This window comes from Tachypleus tridentatus, chromosome 7 (genome assembly GCF_004210375.1).
Source record: "Tachypleus tridentatus isolate NWPU-2018 chromosome 7, ASM421037v1, whole genome shotgun sequence".
Lineage (NCBI taxonomy): Eukaryota > Metazoa > Arthropoda > Merostomata > Xiphosura > Limulidae > Tachypleus > Tachypleus tridentatus.
In genome coordinates this window covers 70121411-70140211 of record NC_134831.1, presented here as the reverse complement: position 1 = coordinate 70140211, position 18801 = coordinate 70121411, and the positions used below count along the sequence as shown (strand labels likewise).

General features: G+C 35.0%; 1 pseudogene; it reads left to right on the top strand.

The window, feature by feature from the left end:
- The first annotated feature begins 995 nt into the window (after window positions 1–995).
- Window positions 996–17455, top strand: LOC143257690 (high-affinity choline transporter 1-like; annotated as a pseudogene).
- Window positions 17456–18801: the final 1346 nt, after the last annotated feature.

Genomic DNA, 18801 nt, shown 5'->3' with positions numbered 1-18801 from the left:
GTAGGCTTTAAAGTACGTAGTTCTGTTTTGTTGCACACTTCGCTTTATTATAATGCTATGAATTATTTTAAAAGCTCAGAGAACTTGAAATTTACAGCCTAAACAACCAGGTAAGAGACCTCTGTGGTTTAAATATAGACCTTCTTAGTTTCAGCTACTGATCAGAGGAAAACAGCTAGCTATCAGCACATCTAGTCATAAGGACTTTGTTTGGTTTCTGAACCGAATTATGGTATTGAATGTCACTCTTATAATATACCCAAAGATAAAAGTCTCAAGTCCTGGACCCTTCGATCCACAGCTCAATGCACTAATCATTTGTTTACCTCCGACCAAACAAGTAGAAGAGAGAGGCTATAAACGTATATGCGTTATTTAAATTGCAATTTTAATTTATTTTAGCCAATAATATTAGAGAGATGTGATAGATAGTAACCAATTATATTCGTGAATGGAAGATGAAATGTTTACTTTTTGTGCATAACTTATGCTTTTCTGCATATTTTCAACTCATCGTTCGTATTTACCCATTGTTGTTATTTTGAGCATGACGTTTAACTGGCTTATACTTTGTATTATATTTTTGCTATTTTTTTTCCTAAATATCCACATTCTCCTTAATTCTTTAAACAGTGAAAGAAAATACTCTCATTGTATATTGAATTGTGAAAATATCCAGTCTAATGGTGTGCAGCTTCACTTTGGTTAGTGTAATTCTTAATATTAACGCTTTATTAAAAATATAGAGTAATGGAGTACGTGCTAATTCTAATGGCTAATATTTACTCAAAGATGCATTATTTAACGAAAAGTTTGACCTTTGTGAACTCAGATGCTAGTTTTAAAAACACCTTACTCAACACTATAATGGTAATCCTATATATGTCTTTGTGTTCCCAGCAGAGGACAAGTCATTATTTCCAGACATAGTTAGTGACAATAAAACGTCCATATGGCTATCAACATTCCTGGTTTTATTTCTATCATTATTTTTTACATCATCATCATGATAGTGGGGATATTGGCCAGCCGGAAAAAGAAGACCTCTGGTGGTAGTGTTAAAAGTGAGGAGGTGATGCTAGCTGGATGAAATATTGGAGTTTTTGTCGGAGTTTTCACAATGACTGGTAGAAGTTTTATATCATTCATTACTAATGCAGATTCTGCTTTGCTGTTTAAAAACTTTAACTATATTAAAAGTTAAGATAAACTCGATTACTTGTTGTTGTTCTTTAAGAAACGTAATAAGTTAGTTTTACTTCATTACTAGATTAAACGAAAGCATATTAATTTTCTAATGTAACTTTCAATGGAGATTCTAAAGAAGCTGATTAAATCACATTAAAATGATTTCGGAATTTCACCACGTAGTTACAGTTCATGTCTCGACGTCCGATCATGCTCTTTATGACGGCCATGCATCTTGACAATATCCCTGCAGGGTAACTTACATTGCAAAACGCTTCTTCATAAGACTCTCATCCAAGACACGCCACTCCTCCCTAAAGTTCTCCATACTCAAGTGCCGAATTCAACAATTGGGTCATACAGAACTCATAGGCACTGCATCCGGAGATTGACTGTTATGTGTTCACATGAAATAGCTTGGATACATTTTATTCTCCAGTTGTTTGAAATAAACAGTGGTTAACCAGGAGATATGACGAGAAGTTTTATTTTGCTAAGTGTAAACCCTGTTGGACGAAGTTTTTTCTTGATTATGTTGCATACTGTTGCCTGGAACATGTGTACAACTTTTACCACTAACCTTTGTTTTCGTGGATTCTCACCTCTTACAGGACCCTGTACTTAGATAAGCACAGCTTGAGCACAGTTTCTTGATGACGAGAACCCACTTGAAATAAAAATCTATGTGAGAAAGGCAAGTATGAATATTACCACTATTAACTACAATCCCCTATAGTCCCGTACCCATTTATACTCTCGTCCCTAAGACAACGATCAGTTGCAACCTTCCTTTATCAACCTGAAGATGATATAGGAAAGTCAAAATGTTGTTCTCTCCTTATCAACAAAAGTGCTAATACCCACACCAGTCGTTCTGAGATACATTTGGCTGCAGTTTGTTGCTAATTTGTTTCCGGATGGTTTTAATGCGAGTTAAAACATGTCCCTTTATTTTCCAATATAATGAAGGAAAAAGAATGCCCCTGTATTGAAGTGTCTAAATCACAATTTTGTATGGAGAAGGAATTCGTGTGATATATGCTGATCTGCATGTTCAAAATATTTTTAATATGAAGTATTCAATCCTCTGTAGAACATGATATGACTTCATCTTCAAAAACTGTAAATAACGTTGTTTGCATGATAGTGAAGTATGTTATATCTCAAATCGTAACCCTATGTTTTGTTTGAACTCTATTAGCAGTACTATAGGGTGTCTTTCATTAGCTTCAATCACACTTTTATTTAATATTGAAATGTTAATTACAGTCACTGGATTTCGATACTGCCTACAAAACCCTATTAGAAGATGATTCTCATATGATTAAGAAGTAATGAAAAATAACATTTTTATATATTGTTATTGCGAATAAAATTACATTATACATTTGTTTTGAGCTGTATTCTTGTTATTCGTCAATTCAGCGATCTGGGTAGGAGGAGGTTACATTAATGGAACAGCAGAAGCCATCTATAGTAACGGTCTTGCTTGGTGTCAGGCTCCCTTGAGCTATTCACTTAGCCTTGCACTTGGTAAGTCTAAAGGTGTTGTCAAAATCTGTTCCTAGTTTTTATGTATATTGACAAATTTATGTTAGATCATGTTCCGTAGAGTCTACATGGTTATTCTTATATAACTGAGTTGTTTTATGATGCGATGTACAAAAATAAACTTTTCTTGGTAGCACAGAAGTACAATGGTTATAATGCTAGATTTCTGGGCTTCGTTGAGTTAAAAATAAAACAAAAGCAAAGACAAACAGCTTGAATGGTTAAAAAAAGGAAGGGTCTGTTTTTACTATAAAGTGGACGTCCCTACCTCTGACATGGACAAAGATACAATTATACTATTTCTGAGTCAATTTCGAATGATTTTTTCATGTTGTTATATTACTTTCACATGTAACCGTTAATTTGGTAAATGTCTACATTGTTTTGTTTACATGATCAAGTAAAGTAATCATCATTATCAAGGTCATATCACAGCTGATGAAAAAGGAAGTTTTTACTAAATTATGCTTTTCGTGCAAAAGTCAGTATTTGATTTTAAAAGGAAAACATTTTTTCCATCTCTTGATCATATAAGTCATTTGTAATTTTAGACATATATTTATGATGATCACGAACGTATGCAGCATAAGGTGTGTTTTTACCGTTTAGTTTAGAAAAGTAAAAATGCTTTTCTAACCAGAAGTTTCACATGTGTACGCAGTTACCACGCCTATTTAAGTTTTGTGTGTAGATAGATATTTTAGCTATATAAACTGTTGCGATCTTATACTTGAAGTTCTTAAATGTTGGTGTTGCTGAAGGGTTACTATGGCTCGTTTTAGTACGTTATCTAGTAAATTGGTTCTCAAACTTCACTGAGACCATCTCCAAACGACAACAATTATTACACAATCCCACAAACACGTCTTTTAGAAGAATTATTAGTATTGTAAAGTAAAATATGCATTACAAGGCAGAGTCAACAATACTTAATCAATCACAACACACTTTTCATGGCCAGTAATAAAATCAAAGTTACTTCGTAGGAGGTTTATGGGTAGACGGAAATCGCTTGAAGACGACCTTCGTCTGTTTCCCAATGGTAGCCAGATTAAAAAAGAAAAATCTTTGTACATTCTTTCTTACGAAGTTTTCTAAAACTTCCTTCAACCTTTGGGTATTCAATGCTTTCGACCCGAAATAAACGTTGCTAGGTGACACTTTCAAACAATCCAGGCACATAGAGCGCGTGGCTTCTTAAACACAAGATTGACTACTGAAATTAATAATAATTTAAAATATGTTAACATAGCTGTTTAAGAAACGAATGAAAGAAAAAGACAGTAGAATGAAGGTATGTTTTTTATATCAACAGTTATGACCGTTTTATAATTGCACACATACTCCCGACCTCTTGAAAGAGACTTGTTACCCACGACTTGTGAACCACTGCAGCCTTGTGGCATCAGCCGTCTTGAGGTTTAAGAGAACTCTGTGGTTGTGGTCTCTGTACTTTTACTCGTGGCATGTGCACTCTGGAAGAGTTAACACTACTGTAATATATATATACACTGCTGGCCAATATCTTAAGGCCAAGGAACGTAAAAAAAATTGCATTCTGTGTTGTTTGACCCAACTACTTATTTGAGTAGAGCTTCGAAAGATGAAACTAAGAAAAGGGAAAATAAAAATAAAAACCTTTTTGGCATTTAATAGGGCAAATGTGAACACTATGAAATTAGCCTAAATTTCAGCCTAACTGGTCAAAAGTTTAAAACCATACCAAAAAAAAGTCCTAAACAGGATAGGAAATGCCCAACAAGAGGTCTCAGTAGTGAGTTGCATGTCCGTCATTGCGAATAACTGCAAACATGGTCGATACAAGCGTTTGCAGAAGGCTGGCTGGAATGTTATTCCAAGTGGTGAAGATGGCTTCACTAAGATCATGCACTGTTTGGAATTGACGTCCATTTCTATAGACTTCCCTTGCCATCCACTCCCAAACATTTTCAATGGAGTTCAGTTCGGGCGAACACGCTGGATGGTAAAAAAAATCACGTTATTCGCCATGAAAAAGTCCTTTGTCCTGCGGGCATTGTGGATTGCAGCGTTGTCCTGCTGAAAGATCCACTCATTTCCACACAAGCGAGGGCCTTCAGTCAATAAGGATGCTCTCTCCAACATGCCAATGTAGCCAGCTGTTGTTAAACAGCCCTGTATAACCTAAAGCTCCATTGTTCAATGGAAGGAGAAAGCACCCCAGATCATGATGGAACCTCCTCCACTGTGTCGTGTAGAAAATATCTCCGATGGGATATCCTTATCGTGCCAGTAACGTTGAAAGACATCTGGACCATCCAGGTTAAATTTTTTTTTCTCATCAGAGAACAAAACCTTCTTCCACTTTTCTACGTCCCATGTTTGGTGCTTCTCAGCAAAGTTTAACCGAGCTGTTTCGCGATGTGGAAGAAGGCATGGCCTTTTAAGACGTTTACGGTTTTCAAAGCCTTTTTCTGGTAGATGCCGCCTTATTGTTCTTGAGTTGCATTATGCGTCCGTAACGACCTTAATCTGGTTCGACGATCGGCTGGTGTCTTGCCGGACAACCCTTTGAATCCTCCTGCTCAACACCGGCGAAAGTTTCTTGGGCCGACCACTTGAAATTCTCGTTCCGTATCCGTCAGGGTCCTTTAAGAAATTTACAACAGCAGTTTTACAACGCCTAATCTCACCAGCGATGGCACGTTGAGAGATACCTTGCTTTTGCAGCTTGACAATTCTGCCACGTTCAAACTCTGTCAACTTTTTAACCTTTGCCATGTTTTTACCCAATGTAACACAGGAGATGTTGACAATGATAGTGCTTGAACACAAATAATTAAGTTTCGTTACGTGTTTTTCGATTAACGCTTCGTTTCAGTATGGTATTAAACTTTTGACCAGCTAGTATTTAGGCTAATTTCATAGTGTTCACATTTTCCCTATTAAATGCTAAAAAAGATTTTTATTTTTATTTTTCCCTTTTCTTATTTTCATCTTTCGAAGCTCTACTCAAATAAGTAGTTCGAATTCCCATCACGCCAAACATACTCGTCCTTTCAACCGTGGGGGCTTTATAACTTTCGGTCAATTCCACTATTCGTTGGTGAAAGAGTAGCCCAAGAGTTGGCGGTGAGTGGTGATAACTAGCTTCCTTCCATCTAGTCTTACACTGCTAAATTAGGGACGGCTAGCGCAAATAGCCCTCGTGTAGCTTTGCGCAAATTCAGAACAAACCAAACCAAACTACAACATATAATTGATTGATCTGTACATCGGCAAGCCAGGAAAAGGCCATGAATAGTCAATTATACTTTGTAACGGTCATCATTTGCACAACAGAGCCATCAGAAATTGCCAAACTAGTGCTAATTGACTCGATATGGAATTATTAATTATCAGTGATCAACATATAAAGAATATACTTTGATTCTATCAAGATTTAGTCACTTCAAAGTTTGTGTCTCTTGTTTTTTTGTTGTTGTTTTTTTTTACAGGTCGTAACTGATAAAACTGAGTTATTAAATGTCATCAGTAAGTTAATGGTGCCTTTAAACCATTCTTGTATTTTGGCTCTGTTGTCCAGTTGCTTGAAAAGTATATCAGTCATAAACTCTTGCACTTTTAGAAGTTTGATACAGTATAATATCCGAAAGGCTTGGTTAGTGGCCACCGTGATTTAATTGATTCAAACATTGTGTCAGATTTTTAGATAGCGAATACTATAAAATAAATGAACCTAACATCATTTCATTCTTTAAATAGTAAACGTGGTCTTGCTGTATTCCAAGAGTCACTATTAGTGTGATCATCGACCTCGAACCTAATACATCCATCATTGTGTCGTGCTGTATCGCTGTTTTTTACACATTCTTTGGTGGCTTATACTAGGTTGCTTATACTGATGTTATCCAGTTGTTCTGCATCTTCGTAGGTCTGGTGAGAAAACATATTAATCATAAGAATCTAATGTTACAAACTGATATATTAAAAGTTCCGGTGTTTTCACCATTGAATTTTTAAAATATTAATAAGATAGAAGATTGATGGTTTAATATACGCCCTACTTAATAATGTTAAAGTTACTGGTACTTTATTATAAAACAGTATTTCAAGGGTCAACCCTGATATTATTGACACACTATAGCGTAGTATACTCGAATTTCACTACTTGCCCCTACATGACAAGTTTAATATTTTAACAATTAATCGGAGCAATACTTCAAGAAGTTTAACCTACGTAATATTATTAAGCATCATGAAGTAATAAATTTGTTCTGCACGATGTTTCAAAATGGTAGTGTAAATTTATAAATATCAATTTTATCCCTAAAATATCTTTTCCATGCCAATTTTATGAAAACATTATTAGCATAAAGTACTTTCTTTGAAATCACCACACGTCTTTAATGGAAAAAAAACAAAACACCTAAAGGTAATGATAGTATCTCAATAAATTTCATCTGATGTTTCTGTATTAATCAATGTAGTGTAACAAAGCATATATTTAATGATACTTAATACCTTATTATGTGAACTGTTGGACCAAAGGTTTGGTGACACTTTTTTTTTGCAGAAGAAAAATAACGTTAATTTGTCCCTCTTCAAAATTATTTGATGAATTATGTATAAATTGGATATATCGTAATATATACTCTTCAAATAAAGAAACGCAAAAAGCAAAATATGAGACACATTGTTAACAAGTTTATTCCGGGTAGTTCTGTATGACATGTGTGAAACTTTGCACATTCACTGCTGAGCATCCAAAGTCTGCAAAGGCGAAGTCCACGCTCACTAGGTGAAATTTAACGTCACTCAACGTCAATAACGAGTATGCCCCCCGTGAGCATCAATAACTGCTTGGCATCTCCTGCCCATGGAAGCGATTAAATGACGAATCACAACCTGTGGAATGGCTGTCCACTCAGCCTGCAAAGCTGCTGCAAGCAGAGGTAGAGTCTACGGTTGAGGTTGTCGCCGTCGCAGACGTCGGTCCAACTCGTCCCAAAGATGTTCGATGGGGTTTAAATCTGGTGATCTGGAGGGCCAGGGAAGAACGTTGATGTTTTGGTGTCTCAAGAAGACAGTGGTGAGTCGGGCTGTGTGAGGACGGGCGTTGTCATGTTGAAAAACGTCGTTGACGTTCACCATGATTGGTTGCACATGGGGCCTAAGAATCTCGTCGACGGTTGCGTACGGTCTGATCGGAAATCCTACGCAGCCCTGGTATGGTTGAGGCAGTAGACGTCGCAGTGGTGGTCCTATCCCGAAGGTGACGTAACCGGATGTAGCGATCTTGTGTGGGCGTGGTCACACAAGGTCTGCCAGATCGTGGACGGTCACGAGTTGATCCATGTTGTTGGTGACGATTCCATAGCCTTGTGATGATGCTTGGGTGGACATTCACAGCTCTGGCAACATCTGATCGAGATTCGCCTGCTTCCAAGCGACCAATGGCGTTGTTGCGTTGTGCTTCAGTTAGTCTTGGCGTAACTGTATTGCGTGTCGGTGGCTTAACACTGAGCTATGGAAACCGAGAACCCGTCACTTTTATAGGGATTTTGCACATGTTGCACTTGCAGAACATGCAGATCTCTCAAACAAAGTTATTGGACACGCATGCGTTTTGGCGAAAAATCCGATGTTTTCCTTCGTTTTCAAAGTGCACAACTTTTATTGTTATTTTGGTCTGACAATCAGTGCCTTAACACGTGTAACATCACATACTCTGAGCTTGTAACGTTATTACATATATTTCTCTTTAAAATAACAAAAATATCCCTTTTGCGTTTCTTGTTTTGAAGAGTATATTATGTGAAATAAAAACATATATGAACAGTTACACTTGTTAAAAGTTTTTGTTGTCGTTCGTTTTACAAATAATAGTAAACAGCCTTTAAACCATTTTGCAGAAAAATTCCAGCAAGATTTACTCTTTGTGTCATGGATAATCTGTACTATATTAACTTCATTCTTCAACGTTTTATTTTCTAACATAACTGTCACTTCATACGCATTGTTGTAAGCTTTATTTTCAATGGTTTGACTTAGATGTTGACTGAAGGGCACATGACGTTAATATCGAAGAGTTTATAAAAGTGGGCTTAAATACCTAGAATATTCAAGATGGCGTCACGAAAATTCAGTAACTTATATAAATATCTAGCAAGGAGACATTAGACATAAATACTAGTTAGTTGGTCAGTTAGTGAGCTAGCAATGAGTTAGTCATTTTTGTTTTCATTAGTAGACCAGTGAATTATTTCTTTTCAATGAAGTTTTTAGATTAATGTTAATTATCGCGAGAATTTAGTTACTCAATTAAATAGCCCTAAAATTGTACCAATAAGTTTCTTTTTACGTCATTCGTATTACGATTAGTGAGATATTTCCGTGTGAATGTCATATTTAAAGTTAGGCTCATACATTCGAACAGTTTACAAATGAAGTACAACAAAATTAAGGAAGAAGTAAACTAATTTGTTATCGTTAGGTGGACTGGACTTTTTTTTATCCATATCTACTGCAAATTTGTGAGGGCGATTTATACATTCCATTGTTAATTATTGCATGTAATTTTTGACCCACAGTGGCTATGCATCCCCTTCAGTTTCTTGCACGAAGCTGTTGGTGACACGTCTTTGAACTCGACCGATTGGCTGGGGTCGGTGAAGCTGTCAGATGCTGGTATATACATCGACTATTGGTTCTTATTAATTCTCGGAGGAATTCCTTGGCAGGTAGGCTTAACAGTCAGAAAGTAGCACATCTTATAGCGAATAATATGCTCGATTATAATATTTTTCATGTCTGTTTAATGCATTGCAAGCTAACTTTCAAATGAAGAAATAAAGTTATTGCCAGTTCAGAGACAAGCAGATGTATTATTTATTATATCGAATATTCTACACATGCGTAAATGTGATAACAATTTCTCATATTTCAAAGGCTTTGTTTAAACGTTTTGACGCTTGCAGCTTTTTAAAATTTCCTGTAATAGTGGTAATTCAAGCTGAAAATCCTGTTCAGTTATTATGCTAACATATTGAACTCTAAGAAAGCATAAATCTAATGCGAACTTTCAATTCACATTTACATTTAATTTCAAACTGCTAGAAGTTTAATTGACTTTGAAACAGGAAATATATTCATTCATGAGGTCCGGATCTAAATCACTTTTTCGTTTTTTTTCACAAGAACTATGTATCCATGTTAAGATTGGTTGTGTTTCTACAGGTGTATTTTCAGTGGGTTCTTTCATCTAAGAGTGTTTTCAAGACTCAGTTACTTTCTTACGTAGCTGCTGTTGGTTGCATAGTGATGGCTGTCCCAGCTGTTATGTTGTTGTTTGTTTGTTTTTGGAATTTCGCACAAAGCTACTCGAGGGCTATCTGTGCTAGCCGTCCCTAATTTTGCAGTGTAAGACTAGAGGGAAGGCAGCTAGTCATCACCACCCACCGCCAACTCTTGGGCTACTCTTTTACCAACGAATAATGGGATTGACTGTCACCTTATCCGCCCCCACGGCTGGGAGGGCGAGCATGTTTAGCGCGACGCGGGCGCGAACCCGCGATCCTCGGATTACGAGTCGCACGCCTTAAGCGCTTGGCCATGCCAGGCCCCCAGCTGTTATGATTGGAGTCGTTGCTAAAGCAACAGGTAAATGTTTCACTCTGTGCATTTTTTTTAGCATAGTGACGTTATCGAATATTCCATATGAAGCAGGACAGTACATAAACTCTTTTTTCGGAGATTTTGGATTTTTCCAACTTTTCAACATATTTATTTTAGCAAAGGAAAAATTAAAGTATCACCTTCAGCAACCTATTCAGTTGTACCTATCAAGATAAAGAAATTATTCTATAACTGTTTGTAAATATTTAAAACTTATCACATTATATACGACAAAGACAATCTCGCGTAGTCTGTATTGAATTTTCATTTTATTAATTAGAATTTTCAGTTCGGACATCTCACTTGCGTTAAGATACGCTTTTCTCAGAGACGACTTGCCTAAATGTAGAAGATCAATGACCTGATTAATTAATCCAGCTTTCCATAGAGTGATGTCCAGCTTTAAACTACCAAATAAATCAGTGTTGTAGAAACAGAGGGCTCTTAGAAGGCCTGTCTCTTAATAATTGAAAGAGGGATAAAATATCATTCTTCTCTTCCAAATGTCTAACAAAAATCAATGATGAATAGAGAGAGAAAAGGGGCCAATCGCGTTGTACCTTTGAAATTACGTGAAAACTATCATCTCTTTAATATAGAGGAAACCATTTCGTTCGCCAGCCGGTCAGTCGGCACGGATACATTGTGGCGCCCGTCTATTGTTGTTTGTTTGTTGTTTTCTAATTTCACGCAAAGCTACACGAGGGTTATCTGCGCTAGACATCCCTAATATAGCAGTATAAAACTAGAGGGAAGGCAGCTAGTCATCACCACCCATCACCAACTCTTGGGCTACTCTTTTACCAACGAATAGTGGGATTGACCATCACTTCATAACGCCCCCACGGCTGAAAGGGCGAGAATATTTGGTGCAACGAGGATTCGAACCCGCGACCCTCCATTATTGTCCCCAGTATCCAGCGTTAAATACCTTTGTACGTCACAGAAAATAAACTATTTAAAATGATGACTTAAATTTGCCATTCTCAAACTCGTAAAGATTACGTATATTAGGTGTGAGAAGAAAGAACGTGTTTGTTTACTTTCATGGTGATGGTAATATTTTCACATTATAATATACGAATTAACTGAAATAAAAATCATAAAATGTTTAATTGATGGTAAATGCTTCAAATGCTAACCTCTAACTACACATCATAATAAATCTCACAGTTTTTGTCGATTCGTTCCATTGGAAGGTATTTTAGTAATGTCATTAAAACTACGCTAACATCTTCTGAAATTTTTAAATATGTTTTAACAAAGACAGCACATGAACAAATAAGAAACCAAAAGTAATTTGTAATTTTTAGCTGAAATTATTTTAAGTATTTGCTATAAAAGAAACTGTCGCCATTTTGTAGCTTTCTGGATCGAAGATGTGCATGATATAGGATAAAGGGAAAAAAATTCACCGTCACTTTGTAATTTTATAAGTTTGATGGTGTAACTGTTGTCCTACTGTAATAAATTGGTTTTACTTTTATATCCGCAATAATTTTCTTAACTTGGCGTGGCCTAATGAATAGTATATTAGGCGTGAAATGAAAGTTTCAAGATTCAAGCTTCGAAGTAGCGTTGAACTCGTTAAGGCACTCAACTCGTAATCTGAAGGTCACGAGTTCGTATCCTCGTCGCACCAAAACAAGCTTGCCTTTTCAGCCGTGAGAGCGTTATAATGTAACGCTCAATATCACTATTCGTTGGTAAAACAGTAGCCCAAGAGTTGGCGGTGGTTGGTGATAACTAGTTACCTTCCCTCTTGTCTTACACAGCTAAATTAGGAACGGCTAGCGCATATAGCCCTCATGTAGCTTTGCGCCAAATTCAAAAACAAAACCAAATAACTCGTTCCGCTTTTTTCAGTTACGGTAGAGTTCTAACTGTGTCATCCAATATTATTTATTTGTTAGGAGTAGCTACATAAGCAATTGGTTGCTCTCCCTTGGGCTCTTTATAATTAGTAGCAACACCGTTATCAATTGGCTATAAAATAACTAAAATGTGTATTAACGAATAAAAATCATATCGGTTAATACTAAGTATAACTATAACTTTTAAAAAAACATGTAAAAAAGAATGTAATGTTAACGAAAATTACTTAGTTATGTGCAATCGGGCACGAGTGATTAAACTGACATTCCTGTGTATGCGAATAAAATGTGTAAGAAATGCAAACAAAAAAATGTAACTAAACCGAATGTATGTTTACCGAAGACTTCTGCAAATAATCTCAAAGATAGAATAATGTTTGTTTGTTTCCATTCGCCCATGAGCCACTGTATTGCCTTGTTTTCATTTGTTAAGGTCGTCACCACTCAATTAACTAAATTAATATCTAGTTAACTGCAATAATAATTATAACTAAAATTAAAGCAATAACTATAGATAACTAAAACTAAATACACCAGTTCTTAACCATAAGTATACTTACATCTGTAAGAAACAACACACACACACACACTGATCAGCAGTTTTGTATTAGGAATGGGTGGATCTTAACATCTGTTCTGGCCACTTAACTCACGTGTTGCATACAATGCCGTTCAGATTAAAAATACTAAACAAATGTGCATTCAACAATTACTGCGACAATACTTTTTTTTTTAATATTCCGAAAACGTGTAATATCATACATATAAATATCAGTGCCTGTTTGTATGTCTGAAATGCAACCAAATATCTTTACAGACCAGTAGATGGAGCCACAAAACGCATAAAAGTTGCATTTTTTATATTGTTTGTTTGTTTTTCAATTTCGTGTAAAGCTACACGAGGGCTATCTGCGCTAGTCGTTCCTAATTTAGTAGTATAAGACTAGAGGTAAGGCAGCTAGTCATCACCAACCACCGCCAACTATTGGGCTACTCTTTTACCGATGAATAGAGGAATTGACCATCACATAATAACGCCCTCACAGCTGAAAGGGCGAGTATGTTTGGTGTGACGAAGATTTTAACCTGTGACTCCCAGATTACGAGTCGAGTACCTTAACCATCTGGCCGTGCCGGGACTTTTAATATATTGTTTTTTGTTGTTGTTTGAAGTTAGGTACAAAGCTACACAATGAGCTATCTGTGCTATATTCACTGTGGCTATTGAAACATGGTTTCTAGCATTGTAAGTCCCCAAACATACCGCTATGCCAGTTGGAGACTTTCTTTAATATAGTAAAAAATGTATAAGAATTTATTATAAGATGTTATATCTTTATGGACTTGCCATTTACCCTCCAATTCCTTGCCTTTGGTATCACAGTTAAGAAATCACGGGATCATACTTTTGACCATGTAGGAACATTTCTTCTATAACCAGTTTTTTACATGGTCAACTATATACAGCTTTATGAAAACGTACGTTTGAACATAACCTCAAAATATTCATATGTCCAAGTTTTCATTAATGATCATTTGTAGGTAATAATAAAATATATATGTATAAATGTTGTGTTTCGTGAAATACTGCAATACAATGCTAAAAAAATCGAACGAATTGATAACATTATAAGATAATTCAAACTATAAATTTTTAAAAGTAGAAAAAATATTAAAAGCAAACGAACTGTCACAATATAAAATGCTGGCTCAACCCTTCGCTATAAAGTTTCTTTACTGACTCTGACTAGTAATAAAATGGTCTCAAGTTTCAATATTTTTTCCACCTTTTTGAATAAAACGAAAACGCATTTTCAGGGTATTTAATCTATAAAAATGTTAGTAATTAAGCCCATGTATGTCTCATCTGACGTCTTTTATGTGTCTAAAAAGGATCGTTTCTTCTTCAACTTTGACCTTCTACGCACTGAAAAAACATTCAATTCAACGCTTTAAAATTTTTGCTGATATTGAACTTTTTCTTTTCTCCAAAGATAAAGTTAACAATTTAATCTGCAATATTAATCAATTATTTGGTTATATTATAAGAAAAATAAATCAGTTTTGTAACCACCTATATTCCAACAGTGTTCCTTTATTTTTGAAATTGACGCTAACTTTTTACACGAACATACACAATTAGAATATGAGAAATTCCAAGAAGTTTGATTTGCATTTGAGATTAACTTTTCAATTTACCACTGTTTGGGTTTGTTTTAAATTTCGCGAAAAGCTACACGCGCGCGCTATCCGTCTCTAATTTAACAGTATACAATTATGGGAAAGGTAGCTAGTTATCACTACTTACCGCCGACTTTTGGGCTATTCTTTTACCAACGATTAGTGGGATTGTCAGTCACATTATAACGCTTCTAAGGCTAAATAGGAGAGCATATTTGATGCAACGGAGATTCAAACCCGTGATCCTCCGATTAGGAAGACAGTGCTTTAACCACCTCGCTATGTCGGCCACTGCTATTGTTCTCTGATATAGAAATCTTCTCGTTTTTGCTAAAGTGATGTTACGTTTTAACTATACACAATCTTATACGAGTATAAAGTATCACAGGCATACGCATATTGTACAAGTGATGACAAAATACACAAATTATTGATTTCGTGAAATACTAATAAAAGAATAAACGATGTTTTTTATATTTATTTTTATTATAACTTAATTCATTTTTTTACAAAATCTGTAAATACAATAGTTATTTACACCAAAATTCTCGAAGCAAAATAATTAAGCATTTGCCATCATGTGACAGAGCATTTAGCTGGTTAAAATATGAAGCAAATCATGACATGCAAACAAGAAACCTTTTAACCTTCTATTTTAGCTAAACATTTTGCTTAACTGATTGTATTTAATCATGGAACATAACTTTAAAATATTTTATTAGTTAAATTGGGTCATTCTGTTAAATATATTAAAATTCTATAAATTATTTGAATAAGGAATTACGTTTCGGAAATTATATCAATAAATGACAACTTTTAGGTCAATCATGTAATAATTTAACAATTTGCTGATTTAATTTCATAGATTTCCGAAAGTTAATTGCAAAATAATTCTCTGTATAATTTGTACTGAAACGTTTTTTGTTTTGTTTTTTCAGCTTGGAATGAGACAGCTTATGGTTTGCCTCTGACGAAAGATCAGAATTCATTGGTTCTCCCTCTGGTATTACAGTATCTTACTCCTCCGGCTGTTTCTTTCTTTGGGTCGGCACTGTTTCTGCTGCTGTCATGTCGTCTTCAGACTCTTCCATTCTTAGCGCCAGTTCCATGTTTGCCTATAATGTTTACAGATTAATATTTCGTCAAAATGTAAGAATTACATTCGATACATCAATGTTAAGTTTCTAATGTCATATATCTGGCATGTGCACTAATTCGCACGTCAGGAACAGTTTTTTTATTTTTTCCGAAAACATCAAGGAAATATCCAAGGATCAGCTAATTATTCTACTTTTATTTAACTTGCCCATGATAAATCCACTGAGAGAAATTGCTCAACAAAAATCCAGTAATTTCTATCATTGTGATCAATGTCAGATCAAGACGATCGTAAGGCCAAGACACACCTTCTGTTCGTAGGTCCTACCACCCGTATACGTTTGTTTGTTTTGAATTTCAGGCAAAGCTTCACGAGGGCTACCTTAGCAGTGTAAGACTAGAGGAAAGGCAGCTAGTCATCATCACCCACCACTAACTTTTGAGCTACTCTTTTAGTAACGAATAGTGGGATTCACCGTCACTTTATAACGCCCCATCGGCTGAAAAGGCAAGCATATTTAAACCAAATATTAACTTTTTAGGAAAAATATTCATGGACCATAGTTTTCGTAGGCTCTAGGCACTGTGCCTATTTGTCTAATAAATAATTTGGCCCTAATTCTGACAGGATAGAAATTAAACAAACTCTGAACAGTTCTTGTTATTTCCAGCAGAGTGAGAGCTAAGTCAAAAAATTATGAAAAAGAAAATAAATCATATTGACATAAAATTGTAAGAACAAAATGTATGTTGATATGCGAGCACAATAATTTTGATATACACATAGGGAACTAGTCTGTGTATATGAATATATATATATATATATGTGATATCTTATAAAATATAGTTCGCTATGCATTGAAGAAAATAATAATTAGTAGTTTATGCATGATTTAAATATTCTCGCGCTTAATCTATATCAATATTATTAGGCACTTAATCAATATAACCAGAAATAATCTTTGTAAGAGTTACAGTAGTTATCCGGGTTACTTGTAGAAGAATAAAAACAATATGGTGGTTTAAAATATTGATCATTATAAGGTCCTAGGTGCAGTGTTTACGATATGTTGTTCATTACTAAATTCTATGATACATATGACATTGTTGTTTTAAACGATTCAAGTGATCCAGAATAAATGTATGGAAAATACAAAACACAATAGTTTCAGTGTAAACAAATTGATATTTAAAATACTCGAGTGAGGAAAAAAATGCAAACAAATGTTCAGTTTTTTGGTAAATAATTTTGAATATTTGTTGCTCTATTTTTGTATTCCAAACAGGCATCCGAACGAGAATTAATATGGGTTATTAAAATCTCTATCCTGGTTGTTGGAGTTATTAAAATCTCTATCCTGATTGTTGGAGTTATTAAAATCTCTATCCTGATTGTTGGAGCACTAGCTACTGTTATGGCGGTGACTGTGGAGTCGATTTATGACCTTTGGTACTTATGTTCTGACCTCGTGTATGTGATCTTGTTCCCTCAACTAATGTGTGTTATTCACTTTAAAAAATACTTCAACACTTATGGATCATTTGACGCATACATTTTAGGCTTTTTGCTTCGAGTTTTGGGTGGAGAGAAAATTATTGGACTTGGACCAGTTATTCACTATCCATTCTTTGATGAAGCCACTGGTCAGCGCTTTCCTTTTAAAACTTTATCCATGTTGGTAAGTCTGATGACCTTGATGACCTTGTCGGTAATTTCAGCCTTCTCCAAGTGGATATTTGAAAGGAACTACCTTCCAGCGAAACTGGACATCTTTCACTGTGTGATTAACTTTCCAGAGAGCACCAAGAAAACGCAAAGTCCAAAAGAGAGCGTAGAGTTGGTTCTTGAAGATAATGCGAACAAGATGGTTGGTAAGATTAACCCAGCTGTAGAACTCGAAAACTAAAAGGCGAATATTTTTTACAACATTGATAAAAAAGTGTCAGACTTTGTTAGTTGAAATTTGAAGAGTAACTGATATAAACTCTCATTAAAATCTAACCATAAGAACATCTGATGGTAACTTGTATCTTATTATGTCGAAACTAGAAGTGGTACCCTAAAAGATTTTTATTTTCAACAATACATATATGGATAGAATTTCACATATTACTTTCAAATATTAAAGCAAAACGTTTTAATTTTTTATGTTCAGAAAATTAAATATGTAATCCAAAAGAGTTTGTTTGTGTGAAATTAAGCACAAAGTTACACAATAGGCTATCTGACCTCTACCCATTAAGTGTACCGAAACCTGGTTTCTAGAGGTGTGAGTCCGCAGACCGTCCGCTGTGCCATTGGGGGTATCCAGAAGATAACTTATAAACTGCTGCTTACGGAAGTATCATGTACCTTCATGTTGTTGTATTTTTCTTCAATGTTGTTGAAATGTGTAGAGCGTACCTCAATTGATAGTTTTTTGTTTTTTTAATACTGTTACTAATTTTATGTTCCCCGCCCCCAATGGCTCAGTGGTATATATGCTGACTTACACCACAAAAAAATGGATTTCTATACTCTTGGCGAGCAGAGTAGAGATAGCCTATTACTATTTTTGTTAATTTAATGTATGTATATGCGATCTTGTTTATTAATCATAACAGTAAAAAGAAAGAAATATTTTATCGGAAAAAAGAATATTTGTATCATATAAAAATAGATTTGTGTTTATTAAAAAATTACGAAACGTCTTGTCGGAAAAATACATTTTTAGTAAATAAAAGATAATTCTGTGTTTAATATGCAGATGTATGAATATATAGGTAAATAAATTTATTGATTTTGTTTTTAAACTGTTTTTATATTATTTTTATTCGTTAAATTCTAAGTGCGTGTGTTTCTACAAATAGGGTTAACCAAACACATATTCACGATTTATGTATGTGTATGTTTTGTTATAACAAAGCCATGATGAGTTATCTACTGTGACAACGGACGGAAACCGACCCCATGATTTCAGGATTGCAAATCCGAAGATGTACCGCTGTCTCATTGGCAGACTCAAAATTTATATCATAGGTAAACAGCTAATTAAAAATAATCAATTGACTTTTCATAGAAAAATAACTGGTACTTACAACAGTCCGTACATACAGATAAGACAGTCAGATTGTTGCTCCTGAGACTAGAACATTAGGGGCTGATTCATGAAAAGTCCAGTTGTAAGGTATATAAAATTAATAATCTTTTGTGACTTCGTTTTTCTTATATTTGTTTGTTTTTATTATGCACAAAGCGGCACATATGGCTATC